The following is a 17,807-nucleotide window of genomic DNA, read 5'->3' as shown; positions in this document are numbered from 1 at the left end:
CTAGCATCCCTCAGAGACTACAGATCACTCAAGAGCCTACCAACCACCCCAGGTGATCAATCCCTGAGATGGAACTCTTTTACACTAGGTTTAATCCCCAACCACACCCATGAAACATTGTATATGTGGTTTTGAGGCTCCAACCACACCCATAACCCTTCCTGCATGTGGTTATCACCGTAATTTCCCTATTCAATGCATGCAGTCAGAAAATATATGCCACTGTTTTAGGCTAGCCTCCAGGCAACTGCCCAAAATTGCCTATAACTTTCCATAATGATGACAATGATGATAAAAATGCTAAACAATAAAAGCTTGAGAAATATATTGACCTAGACTTGCCTAATACCAGATAGACATTTCATCAAACATATACTAAACATATAAGCTACAAATCATGAATGCATATTTGATCATATACTTCTAAACTTCATATGAAAATCACCAAGAAGGCTCAATGCCATCTCAAGCTAACTACAATAACACTTTTTATCCCATGCATTCATCAACCATCCAATAAATTATCAAATCATGGGAGAGATCCATAGCTAGAGCATATCATAAAACCATGCATATAACCAACATATAACCAAAATAGAAACTATGAAAAATCATCCATAAGATCACCATTATAACCAGTACCAATTCTCATAGATAACAATAGAAAATTAGCTCATATTAACATATGAGAATTCCAACCAAGTCATGGGGACTTCCATGTGCTGCCCAACCATAGAATGGGCTGAACCAAATATCTCTTTCAACCAATCACCCCCACACCATATTCCGAGCATGAATGTGGGATTGTAAGGGTTAAACCAAAATAAAACCAACCAGGTATTCTAGAGGCCAAACCACCTCAACCCTCAAGCACATTAATCGCACCTATATGGTTCAAAAATCACTAACATCAACCAAATTAGTCTCTACCCAAACTTGCTAGGGATCCATGAACTAGTAGTTCAACCCACAACCTCTAGGGAACCCGAGCTGTTTTAGGGCTCTAGAGAATTTGTCCCAACCCATAGGTTTTGGAGACTAGTAACTCAACCTAGAGCCTCTAGGGAACCCAAGCTATTCTAGGGCTCCAAAGAATTTGTTCCAACCCACAACCATAGGAAACCTGAGAACCAATCAAAAAACCAAATGGGGAACCCAATACATCATGGCTATCTAGGAAATGGAAAGGCAAGGTTAAAACCACTATCAATCCAGATAAATATCCATACTAATTACAATACACAAACAAGGAACAACATGTGTATACCACACATCCAAAAAACAACAGGAGATCACACATGAAACCTGTTACCTACATTAATCTTAATGTAGTTGTTCATCCAACTATCTCCTTGCACTCCCTTGCTTCCTTTCTCCAATGCAAGTGACTTCTAGAATGCTCTAAGGATGCTCTAAGTGTGCAAGAGTATGAGAGAATGAGAGTGTGGAAAAAGAGAACCAAAATTGAACTAATAAAAGCTAAGCCAAAAGCTATGAACTATTTCTCTTATGCATTTTTATCGTTGAGGTATCATTTTTCTTCATTTTTCCTCTAATTTCCCTTGCATGCAAATTTGTGTCTCTTCACCTTTCTTTTCTCCTATTTTCCATTATTTTTATAATTAAATGTCATTTATTACCTCTTTTCCTTTGCCAATGCCTTTAGAAATTCTCATAGCCATTAATTAACCATAAGTGATTCCCACTATAATTTTTTCGCACCATTCAACTTCGAATATGTGTCCCATGACCTTGGTCTTATTTTATTTACATGGAAAATCAACCAGGGGTTGTTACACCATGCAACTTGTGATCATGCCTTCTTGATCCTTCCCATGCTTCTACCATATGCTCCCCCTGAGACCATACACACCACATTTCTCTTCTGTGATCCTCATGTGAATAAATCGAAGAGTAATGGACTACAATGGGGACTAGTATCTCTTATAATCTAAAGAGGAAAATATTGTCTTCAATCTCTTATTTCTTCCTAGAATTCCTTTCAACACATATACCTTATCTAGAGTTTTGATTCCTTTTTCTATTATCTTTCCAATGTATTCTATAATTTTGCATCCTCTTGAATTGAATATGACTACATGTCCTCTATCAGTCATTTGACCCACACTTAGGATGTTGTGCTTTAACCCTTAAACCAATAAGACATTATCAACTTTTTAATTTTTAACATCAAGGTTGGCTGTACCTTTTCTTATCACCTTCGTTGGTGCATTGTTTCCAAGAATATCATTACCATCTTTTGTTTTTTTAAAGATATAAAATTCTTATTATCTCTATACATATGATGAGAACATCCATTATCTATGTACTAGTGATCATCTTCTTATAGTTCACACAATACAAGACCACACTTCACTTGCTTCTCTTCCTTTTTCTTCCATTCCTTAGTATGTTGACTGTTGATGGAGGCATCTTCTGAAATTTTGTTAAATTTATCTTATTTTGATTTCTTGTTCAAATTTCTATTATGAATAGGTTCTTTCTACTATCTAGAAGATCTCATTGACTTTCTCCTACACTCCTTTGACAAGTTTCCAAATTGATTGCATGTATAGCATCTTATGTGACTAGAGAAGGGAGCAAAAGATTCATTGCATGTATAGGATTTCAGCTCCATATTCCTTTCATTTCCTTATGAGCTATATTATATAGCCTTGTGTCCAAATAAGTTACATGAAAAAAAATAACCTTGTGTACCTTAGAACATATGATCTTCTTCGGGGAGAGTGTTCTTCTTTGACTGCATGATGAAGAACCTTGATTGTAATTTCTAAAAATATTCTTCTACAATCAACATCAATGTTTCCACATTTAGGTTAGATAAATCACTCAACATCATCCATCAAAGGAGAAAAGGAATTATTATTCCTTCTACCATACTCATCCTTGGGAGAAAATGATTTCCTTGAAATATTCACTCTCATTGGGTGCTAATTCTGATTCTTGCTTCCATTACTTCGTTTATGTATGCTACTATTGCTTGATTCTTTCCTATGGTTTCTTGAATATGTCTTACTGTCTCTAGGACTACCTGCACATGCCTGCAAGATAGATTCTCCCTTAGTTGTTTCATGAAAACCAAGCCCTGATTTAATGAAGGGATACCTTTAACTATTGGGGATATTGTCGAACATCTTGCTACTATCTTGTAATCTCAACTATTTGACCTCTTCTTTTAAAATACTTCTTAATGAGACAACATATATTTCTGATTTCTCATAATGACTCCATTTTTATTTTAGTTGAATGCTTATTACTTCTTCAACTCTTTTTTCCTCTTCTAACTGGGTTCTCAACTTGATAATTTCCTCTTTAAGTCCATTTTATTTTTCATCAAATATCTTAAGTAACTTCTTATTCTACTCATTTATCTTTTCTAGATCAGTTCTCAGATTTATGATCTCAGCTTCAAGTGCTTGAAAATGACTTTTCTTTTTGTTAAGATATATAATCACTACTTCATTCTCTCTTTTAACTTCTTTTAGCTAGGCTTGTAGGAATATTATAGTATTCTTTGGTTCATCCACATCATTATCGATGTTTCCATATATTTGCAACTTCTCCTTGAGAATTTCAATCTTTTTCAATGAAGAGATGAGTTTTATTATAAGATCAAATTTGCCATCTAACCTTTCTTCTTTTGAATCTGTAACTCCAATTGATATGAAGGAATTTGATTCAGGGCCACACTCATCTTCTTATAGAATATGATTTTCTTCTTTAGATATATTGAATGTTTCCTCATTCTTATGATCTTGATCATTAAAATAGAAAGAAGGAAGATTACATATGTTTTTACATAGAAGCTTATCTGATGATTGAAATTATTCTTGAGCTATATTTCTTTCATTATTTTCCCCTTCATGGATGGCCTAGGGGTTATCCCATACATCCTTTGTATATTCATAGTGCATAACTTTCTCAAGTTTTGAAATCCGGCATGTTATAGTAAATTGCGTTCATTGTATGATCATTCTTTTGTAGTTCTTCTTGATGCGGGATTTTTAGCATAGCCATTACATACTAAATTAAAAACATCAAATCCAAGAGATGTTAATCTATATTTCATCCTTTCTTTCCATATCTAATAGTTTTCATCATTAGGCATAAGGACACCTTGATGATCTGCATTTTATTGTCCCTTTGCAACAGCTGCCGACATTTCCACTACATTTGATACAACACTTGCATAGTCACTATCCTTTTGAAGTGAATTCTTCTTATAATTTGTATGCTTCTTGTGTTTCCTTTCCATAATCCCTTATATCTCATTCTAGTTGTTAAAATAAATCTTGAATGAACTACTTTGATGCCAATTGTTGGAAACACGAAAAGTGGGGTGGATTAGTATTTCACTCAATCAATCACCAATTCAACTTTTTGCCATTTGTTTATAAACCACTAAATAATTAATCAACTAGAAACACAATATATATTATATTAGCTGATCTGAACATAACACATCAGAAACAAATGTTTGAACATATGAACCATAGAGAAATGTATAACAAATCAAGTACACACCATCACAAATAAGAGGACACTAGATATTAGGTGGAGACCCTTCTATCATAAAAACAACCATACACTTTGTCTTCTTCTTATTATTATTTAAAAGATTATTTTACATCATTCACTAGCAGCCAATAGTTTGCAAGCTCTGACTTGCGATGTACGTGAGCAACCATTGAATTTAGGCTACTACTTGATGGAAGCCACCTCTTCCGCAATTACTTACTTTTGATAGTGAAAAATGTACCACCAATAGTATGGGGTTCTCCCCAGTGTCAAGTCCAAATAAGACCTCACGCCATTTGGGATAAGAGCTCCATCTGGTATGTGGGTCCGACTACCACCATGTGTGTTTTCTCTTGGATGTCAAATGTAGAGATGTTAGAGTGAAAGAAAGTGTGAAATACCTAGAGAATAAGGACGAAATCAACCCACCACTAACAAATTTGTAGAACAATGTACAAGAACAAATCAACAAAAAAATGAGAATAATATGCTTCAAGAGGAATAAATTACCTAAGACCATCTAAAACATACTAGTAAGAAAGTACTAGATGTCAACTAGAAATTATTTCATAGTTAGTTACTAGCATCTACATGGAAAAAGAAAGAAAAGATTCAAAAGAAAACATAAAAGTGATAGCCATGAATTATTTAATCAAGACACAACCAATATGTAAGAACACATGCACACATAATGGAAATACCAGATAGCCATTATAACCACCATGAAAGTGCATGAGAATCAATATTGGAAGTGAAAAAAAGTTCATTAATGTGCTGCAAATCCAATTACAAGAACTACAAGCCCATAAAATCATAGAAGTGGAATGAGGGTTGCTCATATGATCTCCAACATCAAACCCTAACGTCACCACAACTCAACCTAAAATCTACTAAGAGTGGAGTTCTTTTATCTCCTTAAGAAAAAACAACTATCTAAATGCTAGCAGAGCTCAAGTTCTAAAAATCCCCTTCGAATGATGCATGACAATATATTTATAAAAATGGGGAGGTGAATTTTAACCTTCCCCATGTCCTTTCATATTCCTCATGAGGTCTCCAAGCATGTTTTGACTCAAACTCCTAGTGTACTTGGAGAGATAAGATTAATGTTGGAGATTCTAAGGTGATTTCCCTTGGCACTATTAAATGGTCCTATAAGCTTGTATGGAGCCAATTTGATTATTGTTGTGTTTGGTTCTTCATCAACATTAGCATTCTCTACCTTTACTAGTATAATGAGGTACATAGATCTGTAAATGGGGAGAAACATGTGGGGTTGTCTTGCAATACCTTTTTCAGTCATTTTATAAATACGAAAACCCTCGTTGTGAAACCCTCTCATGGAATTGAATATCAAATCAATAAACTAAGCTATGAACTTGGATGACTTTGATGCAGTAAATTTCAAGGGAAGGTTAATTCTAGACAACCTTCATCCCTTGACCCTTTTCAGAGTTAATTGTATGAAAGGTAGGGAAATCCACCAACAGTTTTGAGCCAAAAGTATTAGCATTAAGTTGGAAGAGGTAACACTTAGTATCTTCTAAATTGTTTCCACATTAGTGAGGAACCATTTTTGTTGAGATTAATGGCCCATAAGTGCCTTGGTTTGATATTATAACCATTCTCCACCTTGGAAAAGATGCATTGAAAGGAAGTTTGTTGGTGCATTGACAATATTGGAGCCCTGTACCTCTAATCGATCCTATATTCCTTTGTTTATGCATAGGTCAACATTCATGTTTCTCTTTCCTACTTGAATATTCCATCCTTGTGTACAATCTCGAATCACTGGGAAGCTTGTTAGATTTACTGAGATCGATCACAATTTTTGATATTATTGCTTCATCTCCTTCAATTGCAAGGGAACTATAATTACCTCCATTTTCAACCTAGGTACACTTATTACCCTTAACCCTGTGAACCCTGTACACAAAGCAACAACTTCCATATCCAATGGAGAACAGACTATTATCATAAGTATTTCCATATATAATGTAATTGTAAAATTTCATTGAAGTCTCCCATAGATTACAGTATTTATTAACAATAAATAAAAAATTTGACCCCACCCATCATACTATAAATTCAAGAGACCCAATGTTGAGAAATCAAGTCTAATATCAACCTCTATCTAACAAGAATTTACAGGACATGTTTCCAACATTCTTGTGGTTTTTCTAGGATTGGCATGATATATCCTTCGAAACAACATATCCATATTGAGAAATAAAGGGCTGCACTTTAGTCGATATGATATCAATGTCTAATGATAACCCTCTCCTAGGATATTTTTCACACATGCTTATCAAAATCTTCAGTTGGCAATTTTACAAATGTATTTATAGTGCCCAAATCATCGTTGTGACTGCCAACAATGTAGCTCCTAGTACTATTTTACTATATAATCAACAAAATCATTACATGTTACTACTCTCACTTTGATTACATTTATCAACCTTGACCTTTTCTATCCTTTGTTGTCTTATTTTTAAAACCAATGGAATTTATATTTTTTCTTCTAAGAGCACTAACCATAAATTTTGAATTAGGTTCTTCACCAACTTCCTCTTGATACTAATATACATTGTCTATATCATCATTATCATTTTTTTCCATGCCCTCAACTTCAGTCCATAGATTCATCAAATTTGGTTGCTTTAATGCTTGCTTGGCAAGTTCCTTTCAACAAACATTTGCTTCCTTCTCAACTCTCCTTACTTTCTGCAATGCCTCTCTCTATTATATGTTTTCTCTTAACATTTTTACCTCTTCATATGTCTTTTTAACAAATTCATGAAATATGATAGCTCTCGAATGGAGGCTTTCTTCAACTTTCACAAGATGCAAATTCATCGGTGGTCCTATTTCATGAAGCTTCACAAAAATTTAAATAGAAGCTCAATTTACTTGACCAAAATCATTAACAAGTTTCAATGTTGCTGCTTCATCCCACAGGGGCTTAACTAGGGGAGAAATACCATACCATGTGGGTTCATATTGGGGGATATATATTGAGGAAAAAATGGCATGATATATTGGGGGATATATAGGGTGTAAAGGGTTTTTATATTGATAGGTATAAAAAATGGAGCTCAAATTAAATGAAAAAATATAAAGGGGTATAAAAAATGTTAATGAAAAAATGGATACCTACAATATATAGTGGGAGTGGGGGTTTTTTAAATTGGGAAGGTGTATTGGTTTTGTATTGGTAGGGGATTAAATAATGTGATTTTTAGGGGTATTTTCCAATATGTAGTCAAATTAAGGGTATTGTTTAATATGCTATGAACACACGTGATAGGTCAGAGGTTCATTGAGTGAAGCCCTCGTGCTTCATCCTCCATCTCACTTTTTGAGCCATAATTTGGCTTGGTAATAAATCCACTCATATTATTAAGTCCCCTCAAATATAGTACTTTGAAACTTTTCACAAACATTCTAATTCTGCATGAAACACCTAGGGCATGCAAGGTCATAGAATTAAGCACAATTTAATCATTATAAAGAAGTTGAATGGTTAATGAAATAGATCATAATGTGAAAAATGAGAAAGTGATGGTATTTGGGATGTTGTGATTAGGTAAATGAGATTATTGATATGATGAGTTAGATATTTATGTGGTTAGGGAAAGGGTAATACAATAAAATCATGATAAGAATATTTAAAACGTGATGGGGAGGCAAAAGGTCATAGGAGGCGAATACAAATTGTGAATACGAGGGTGAATTTGTGATGCAATGAAGGTGCATTATGATCAAATGAGGGCGAATTTGTGACAACAATGGGGGATTAATTAGACCACAAGATCAGGGTGCATATTGCAATCAGTCATAAATGAAAATGTGACTAAGATGAATCACAATCTGGTGATGTGATGTTACAATCTAAGGAAGGAAAATGCAATGTGATTGGGAGGTAAGTCACATTTCCAACATGTGATGAGATGAGACTTTTTGTAATTGCATTAGTCACAAATCACAATCACAAGTCACAGAGCCAGATGAGGATGGTTTCCATTGTGAATTGCACGAGTAATCTATAATGAAGGGGGCTACGAGACGCATTTTCAATCTATGACAAGTCTGAGATTGTTGCGGTAGATCACTATATTATTTAATATCTTTTCCGAATCCTTCCCTTTTACATTGATCAATAAAAATCATATTTGTTAATACCCAACCCCTATTTTGATATGCCTCATGAAATTCCTCACAAATATTACAACAACCTTCAACTAATGTTTCTATCCCAGAACAAGACCCACAATATGTCTCATTATTCTTAAGCCTGCCACCATGCTTTTTAAGTGGGATTTCAATCTCTGGTGCCCCAATTCCATCAATCCTTATCTCGATAATGTTTCCATGTTGATTAATTCTTTTCTTGATTATGTTGTATTTCACATCAAGGTGTTTCTCCCCATTTATATCCATGACATTCAGACTAAGAATGGAAATGAAAGCACTGGGAAAGGCACATCAAAATTATTTGAAGGATCTCTCCTTTTGATGTGTCAAATATAAGCTCACTCTCAGTGACTGGATTAAGGAATAATACTCCCTCGTAGTAGTGAAAAAAATATGAAACTGCTTCCTTTGGACGGCTCCAATTTAATGTATGTCTCTATTACATTGTTTAAATCAGTTTCACACTCTTCCACAGTTTGTTTTTCTCCTACAAAATAATACACTATTATGATAGATGACATTGCTTGCTCTTCAATATTGTCTGATGTTTAGCATCAAATGTGTTGGATGGGAAAAAATTGACTCCATTTGAGAAATTTGTCAGCCAAGAAACCAACACCTCATAAATATAGGTTGTAAAAAAACCACTAGAGCATTATTAATTGAAGTATTGGCTTGAACAAGAAGACTTCCAATAGGCATATGATTAACATCCTCAACAAATTATATCTCACGAAAGTTGGTTGATGATGATGGGGTTATTATGGAAACATGCTATGGAAATTACTAAACCATAAAGCCAACTAAAATAGTCCATGAAACATACATAAATGACCATTCAAGCCTTGAAGAGAGGTGGGTGAGAATTATTTATATAAACTTGTTGCATGTGTGAACTGTAATGAGGGGATGAAATTTGCAGGGGAAACCACAATATAAATTGTAATGAAAATTAGTCACTATGACAAAGACAATGTCATGATTTGGGATGTGATGAGGGGATATTTAAGTCACATATTGCAGGTTGTAGTTTCAGTGGATAGTTGGAACTTCCTTTGCAAATTGTGATTGTTTCTTGTGATAAAGGGTTTTGCATTCCAATTCTTAGTCAAACAACTAAAAAGTAGATGGGTGATGCAACTAATTACCAAGCATTTTAGACATCATCAAAGTGAAAGGAAATCAAAAGTATGATAAAGACCTAAAAGAACCATAGGGAGATGTATATGAAAATTTTCAAGAGGGGGAATCCAAATTTTGAAAGTGTCAAAATTTGGGGTTGTTGTAGCAGCTACAACAATTGGAAAACCACTAGTATAATCTAGAAATATCTATTTTGTTGTCCCTTCAATGGATATATTCTTGAAATGATGCAAGGAAGTATTAACTGATACTATGGGTATCACTTTGAGTTTCCTAACCATTTATAAATGTACCATCCATCTATCTCCTTTGCTAGATCTTGTTAATATTTTCACACTAAACCAATAGCTCACACATGTAAGTCTTTGACAATGATACAAAGAACATGACAAAGAGTTTATTGTGTTCAAAAATTAGAGTGATTTTTTGGTTATTGCACCATTGCCATCGAGTGTCCATAGTCCCGATGAATTCACTCAAGAAATCACAAGTATTTCTTTGCTACAAGCAATTATCCATATCCCCGATGAAGTTGCTTGCATCATCTCTCTGGGAAGGAAGATTTTATCATGTCTTTACACCTTTCTTTTGTTTATTTTATTTTTCATGCACTTAGCTTTATTTATTCGTGCATTCATAATGATAGGGAAGATGAGGGATCTCGACTTATTTTACAAGGAAGAGAGGTTGTTTCTTGTTTTGTAGAAACTAAAATATTTTTGGACTTAGGTTTTCCCTTGTCCCATATTTCCACATCATATCTTCAGTTGATAGGTGGACAATGAAATCACACAATGAAATATTTAGGTCCATACCAGAAATAGGGTTCATGTTACATATATAGGTAACACAAACTGATTAGGGTTCTCCACAAGTACCTACTAATATTTTCCTCATTAATAAGTTATAATCATAAGAAAAATGTCTAGGACATAGTTGAATACTAGGGTTTTCAAGTGATTTCCTCATGAAGCAGCCAATACAGCCACACACCACCATTGATGGGATTTCAGCATAAGGGTAAAATGGGAAAATATGCTCTTCATGGATTTATTATGTATAGAGAATGTAGAGAACAAGGCTTAAAATGGAAGAGTAAGTGCTAATGCAATGCAATTCAGAATAAAGAAAAAATGCAATGTTATGTAAATAACAACTAAATGCAATGTAAAGAAAAGTAAAGGAGAAAGATGATGCTGAATGAAAAATAAATGCACCATGAAATGCAACAAATGGAATGCAACATAGGAGAATGAAACTAATTGAAGGATAAAAGAATAATGAAATATAACTAACCACATGGACGTAAATTTCAACTACACGTGACGGAAAATAAAATGTGAGCAATGAAACTAGATATGAAAACAAAATATGTGCAAAACTACTCTGGCAAGCAATTAAATTAAAACTAAACCTAAACAAAAATCTAACTTAATAAAATAGATCAGGATCATATGAAATCAAACTTCCAGAGGAGCCATTGGAGTTGTTCCTAACTTGCAAACACAAATATGATAACAATTAGTATCGATAGAAAACCATGTGAAAATGTAAGGATATTTACCTATGTAACGTGCATAAAAGAGAGAAGATCATGCCCATTGGAAAAAGAACTCACTAGGAAAGATAAGTCTAGCCAGGATGCAATTCTATCTTAATAGACAAAATGATAAACATGAAAACATTGGAAGCTTCTCAAAAGCATGCATTCATTTATATCAAGTGCATAAGAAATGAGATGTTGCTTGGTTGCAGAAGAGTTTACCATAAAGGACTCTTCCAACCAATGATAGGCCTTGAAACCCTATACATCTATCAAAGATACACATTCATTCATGTTTAACCAAAAATTCGATACAAGAGAGATGAAAGGATATTTTCCGACAGAAGAATTAGCCAGATAGGATCCTTCCAACTAATCAATGATTATTTCTTGATATTCAAAAAGAACATCTTGAAAACACTAAAAATATTTCTAAAGTGAGCTTACATCTAGTGAAAGGGTGTTGAGAAGAGAATCTTGTGAGAAAACCCTAATCCAACCTAGTTCAAGTATCTTATTAGGATCATGAGAACCTAAAATAACCATTAGCGAGGTTTGAAGTGCTTCATTCTCCTTAGTAGTCCCTAAACCTTTAAATGCTAGATGATAAAATTTCGATGGCTTGGTTAGATTAACAATTGTATGTAGACATTCATCATCAATTATATCAACAATATCATTAGTAATTGGATTACAGTTGCTAGAGTCATTGGTTTGATCAGATGTTTCAATATCACCAAATTGATGATTTAAGACATAATATTTTTCTTGGCCCATAAATGGAGATGAGTCAATCATAGGGATTTCATGAATGGACTAAGCTAAAAATTTAACTCCTTCTAATGCTGGAGATTACAAACCATAAGAGAGATGTGCAATAATTCCATTATTTTCCTCTTTTGAAGGTGAGGCCTTATTGCCTTGTGTCAACTTAAAACCCAATTCCTTAGACTGAGAGTTTGGAGGATTTAAAATATTTTCAATAACAATTGATTCACCGTAGGAGATAGGACACAAGGATCATTGTGTTGAAGAAGAAGAATCCTCAATTCCCATAAGGAATTCTTCTATAATCATATCTGATTCCAAATGTAGATTTTGCACATTCACATCTTCTTGAGGAGTTGATAGATCAATAGGTGTATATGGACATCCATCATGAGATCTATCAATGAGGTCATTATTATCAAAATAAAAGTTGACAAAGCCACTAGTTTGGTTAAGCATTTTGATGGATTTATCGATCATGAGTGGACAAACATTAACCATAGTGTTTTTGTGAATGGCTTGAGAGGGGAAACTATCATCTTGACGTGCTGAGGATTTGGAATCAAGAGATAGATGAGAAAATATTTCATATTTTTATCCCCCTATATGTAAGACATTACTACCTCATATCTGATCACAATCTTGCCCAAAAAAGTGAGAGTCAAGTGTCTTTGAAGAAATTATTGGTGTAGCATATTTATCAAGCAGATCAAGGTACAAGGAGTTATGAGTTGTGTATGAAAGAGGATGAAAAGAATCCCTTGAAGAAACATCACTTATGATCAATTCTGATTCAACATTTAGATATTTCACATTGAATTCATTGTGAGGAATCAACAAAATACCACTCAAATTATGCTCAGTAGAATCATTTGAACATTTAGTGTTTTCAAAGATAAGGTATTGGTCATTGCAAGAAAATAAAGATGGGAGCATATTATGAGGAAATTCATGAATGTATTCTACAAGACGTTCAATGGTATTATGTTGAATCTCGTCAACAAGGGATATGGTTTACAAATTTGATTTTTAGATTTCCCTAATTTTGAGGAACTTATAACAACTTCTACCGTAGGAAAACTATGCTCCTTTTCGTGAAAAATCTCTTCATTACCTAAATTATTGATAACATAAATTTAATTATTGGAAAAAGAAATAATTTCATTAGGTAATGAAGTTGAAGGAGGATAAAAAATATTAGGGATAGCAATTTCCTCCTCTGAGACTTGATATTGTCCCTAACTTACATGTGGAAAAGAGACAAAAGTTGGCATGACGAAAGTAGGGATAAAATATGGTTAATTTGTAACTTCCATATTACCATAATCATTGGACGATGGATTGTCAACATTCATTTCAGATTTAAATTGTTCCAGAGCAAGATAAAAAAGGATTTAGAACTTTTCGCACAATGAACTCCAGTCCACATCTCTTTTATGAAATTGATAACAAAGATGTAGAAATCTATGAGAAAAACATTACAATAATTCATTTGGTTTCATTATAAGCTTATTGATCTTTTAAAACAAACTTTGATGATCATACCTATCAAAAGCATAATGAAGCTCCTTAATGAACTATTCGAAATAATGAATAGATGTAGTTGATAATGTTTTGCACCATTCTTTGACGTGCTCTTCAAGTGTAAGAATGAAAAGTATGCAAGAGAAAAATTCATAATGCACATCATTAGAAATGGAATATTGAAGAAATTGAAGCATATGTTCTAATATAGATATTTCACCCTCACCATCAAATTTACTCAGTGACAAGCAATCAACTATTTGTACCAGAATTGAAATATTTAGCCTTTAATAAAAATAACCTGGGATGAAGATTTAGGAAGGAGCCACTTCAAGGTGGAATGTTAAAGCAGAGGCTCCATAGGGTCAACTTGTCATCTACCTTCCTTCTACTGCCAAATATGTTTACGGGGAAAAATGTATCACCAACAATGAAGGGGTATCCCCGATGTGAGGTCCCAATTAGACCTCACACCATTTAGGATAGGAGACTCACTCAGTATGTGGGCTCTACTACCATCATGTTTGTTTTCTCTTGGTCTTCAAATGCAGAGATGTTAGAGTGAAAGTGAGTCTAAAATTCCTAGAGAATTAGGACAAAATCATTCCTCCATTGATAAAATTGTATAAAAATGTACAAGAACAAATAAATAAAACAACAAGAAGAATATACTTCAAGAGGAATCAATTAGCTAAGACCACCTAATACTTACTAGTAAGAAATTACTAGAGGTCAACTGCAATTTAGTTCATATTTAGTTACTAGCATCTACATGGAATAAGAAAGAAAATATTCAAAATAAAACATAAAAATGATAGCCATGCATTAGGACATCAACATACAACCAATATGCAACCACACATGCACACACAATGGAAATAATGGATAACCATTATAAATGATGGTTGTCTACACACAATTTATGATCTTGCTAATCCCTCGAAATTTGTTCATCCAACGTTTGAAGGCTTAGGGACTTGTAACGATAGCGAGGTACTTCAACCCTTGCTGATGGTTATGTGAGCTTCTCAAGATCCTGATGAGATCCTTGAACTAGGTTAGATTAGGGTTTCCTCACAAGATTCTCTTCTCAACACTATATCACTATATGTAATCTCATCTTTGTAATATTTTCAGTGTTTCTGAGTTTTTTCTTTTGTTTATTATGATAGAATCACTTATTGGATGGAAGAATCATACCTAGATAATTTTTTTGCTAATAATCAACCTCTCATTTCTCGTGTGCTCAGTGTGAGGAAAAACGTGAAGGGATACACACCTTTGAGGGGTTTTCAAGATTTTCATGTCCATCATTATATATTTGAAGATCAAATTGTGACCTGGCCAGAGTAGCATTTTTTGGTAAGCACTTTTACTAGTAAAAAAGACCTTTTTCGTCTTGTGCATGTTATGGAGGTAAGTGTTTTTGTTTTTGCACAAGAAATTCCCTTGGGTGACACAGGATGTTCAAATCATTTTGTGGACCATAAATTGTGTGCTAATGGGTTGATTATTTAAGCTAATGTGAGTGTGAAAAATATGAATTGATGCATGTTCCTTCAAGATAATCTTTTAATATTCTTTAGGCTTGTTTTCACTATTCCTTGTATCCTAACTTAACTTTCAAATCTATTTTTCCAACAAATAGTTTTATCCCCTAGACTCCCATTTTTTTTGCCTAACTTGTAATCAAATACAAGGTAATGATATCTTATATTTCAAAGAGGAAACCAATGAATTTTCAATCCATGTTTCTTTTCATTTCCAATTCTTAACATGCGAAGAGGAAGATTCTACAACCCAAACCATTTGTGAAATCTCACCATATGATCCATCTCCATTTTGAGAAATGAAGAACCTTATGTGTTAAATGACCAATATGATCAAAAAAATGGCTTTAATAACTGTCATATAGTTAATCATTATCCCACCAATAAATCTAATGATAATTGTGTCTACATCTGTTGATTTCACCAAGACACCAACATTTGATGATTCACCATTTGAAGGTTTAGAGACTTGTCAAGAACTTGAGGCGATTCAACTCTTGCTGATGGTTATGTCTAGTCCTTAAGATCTTGACAAGATCCCTGAACGAGATCATATCTAGGTTTCCTTGCAAGATTATTTGTATAGCTCAATTGCACTAAATGAATGCTCATCCTAGAAAGTTTTTTAGGGTTTTCAAGCTTATATTTTTCTTATCATGACATAATTTCCTATTTTTTGGAAGAGTCATTTTTGGTAAACTCTTCTACAACCAACCAACATCTCTTTTATGTGTGTGATATAAACTAATACATTCATTTGAGAGGCTTCTGGGGTGTTCATGTTTCTCATTCTATATATCAAGATAAAATTATGGTTTGGTTAGAACAATAATTTTTGGTGAATTGTTTTGCCAACAGGTGAGACCTTTTATTTTTTTTGTGCAGGTTACACAGGTAAACACATTTGTCTTTTCACATTACTTCATACTAGTTATAATATTATACATATTTATGTTTGCGGGTCAGGATAAACTCCTATGACTTCATTGGAAGTTTGACTTCACATAATCTTGATCTTCTTTTCAGTTAGATTAGGAAGGTTTACTTTCAGTGTTTGCTTGTTAGAATAGTTATACATGCATTTGTTTTTAGTGTCATTTCCTTTTTATTTTATTTTCATCTGCATCAAATGTAGTTAATCTCATTTCTTTACTCTTTCATATTTTAGTTAGTTATGTTCCCATGCATTTTCTTTGAAGTTGAAATTTATTTCACATCTAGTTGAGTTCCTCTACATTTTTTATTTTTATTTTTTCATTTCACATCGTCTTCTTGCATTGTTTTTCCTTGCATCACATTTTCTTTCTTTCTTTTTTTCCTTTGCATTTTTTCTTTCATTTTTCATTGTATTACACTAGCATCCATCCTTCCATTTAAGCGTGGTTATCTGCATATATTTTTCAAGTCTATTCATAAATGATGCCATGAAGAACTTCCCTTATTTTCCTTGCCCAAAAGGCTGAAATATCAATCAATGGTTGTGGGTAGTTGTGATGGATTCTCCATGAGGAAATTGCTTGTATACCTTAATATTGAAACTTCATCCTACATATCTTTTCCATGAGTCTACTCTGTTAATAGGGAAAATGTGAATTGATATTTTTGGGGAACTCTAATAAGTTCATATGACCTATATCTATAATATGAACTCTATTTGCAACATGATCCTGAACATGTGATGCCATGATTCTATTGTCCACCTGTCATTTGGAGATGTGATGTGGAAATATGGAATCAAGGCAAACCTAAGTTAGAAATCCTTTAATTTATGGAAAATAAGAAATGACCTCTCTTACTTGTAAAATAAGTCAAGATCCTAGCTCATTCAACATGACACAATGAAATCCCTAATAAATGATGCCAAGTGAATATAAAAAGAAAATAAATTAAAGGTCAAATTCTTGAGAAAGGCTTCCTGCACAGAGAGGTGATGTAAGAGACTTCATTGCGCTATGGATGCTCACTAGTAGTGAAGTAATGATTGTGATTTATTGAGTGACTTTGTTGGGGCTATGGACACTCGCTAGAAGCCTAACAACACAAAAAATGCACTTTAAAGGTCTGAATATAATGAGCTATATGTGATGTTCTTTATATCATCATCATAGACTTACATGTGTGAGCTCTTGGTTTAGTGTGTAAAAAAACTAAAAATACCTAGCTAAGGATAAATATGGCTCATGCACATATATAAATAGTTGAGTAAAGCAAGTGGTACCCACAATATCTATTCAATACTTCCTTGCATCATTATTTTCAAGATTCTATCTATTGAAAGGATTGAGGAAAAAATGCTAGATTCTACCAATGGTTCACCAATTGTTGTAGCCACTACAAAAGCCTCAAATTTCAACACTTACAAAATTTGGAGTCCCCCACTTGAAACTTCTCAAATACATCTCCCTATGGTTCTTCTAAGTCCTTAACCTATAATTTATTTTTGTTTTCATGATGTCTAAAAGGCTTGGTCTTTAGTCACATCACCCATCTACTTTTTAGTGGTGTGACAAAGATTCAGAGCATAGAACCCTTTATCGCAAATTGAA

The sequence above is a fragment of the Pinus tabuliformis genome, chromosome 6, assembly GCF_031772625.1.
Source record: "Pinus tabuliformis cultivar Carrire ecotype Pingquan chromosome 6, CPIR1, whole genome shotgun sequence".
Classification (NCBI taxonomy): Eukaryota; Viridiplantae; Streptophyta; class Pinopsida; order Pinales; family Pinaceae; genus Pinus; species Pinus tabuliformis.
The sequence above is the reverse complement of the archived record's forward strand: the minus strand, read 5'-3'. Positions refer to the sequence as shown.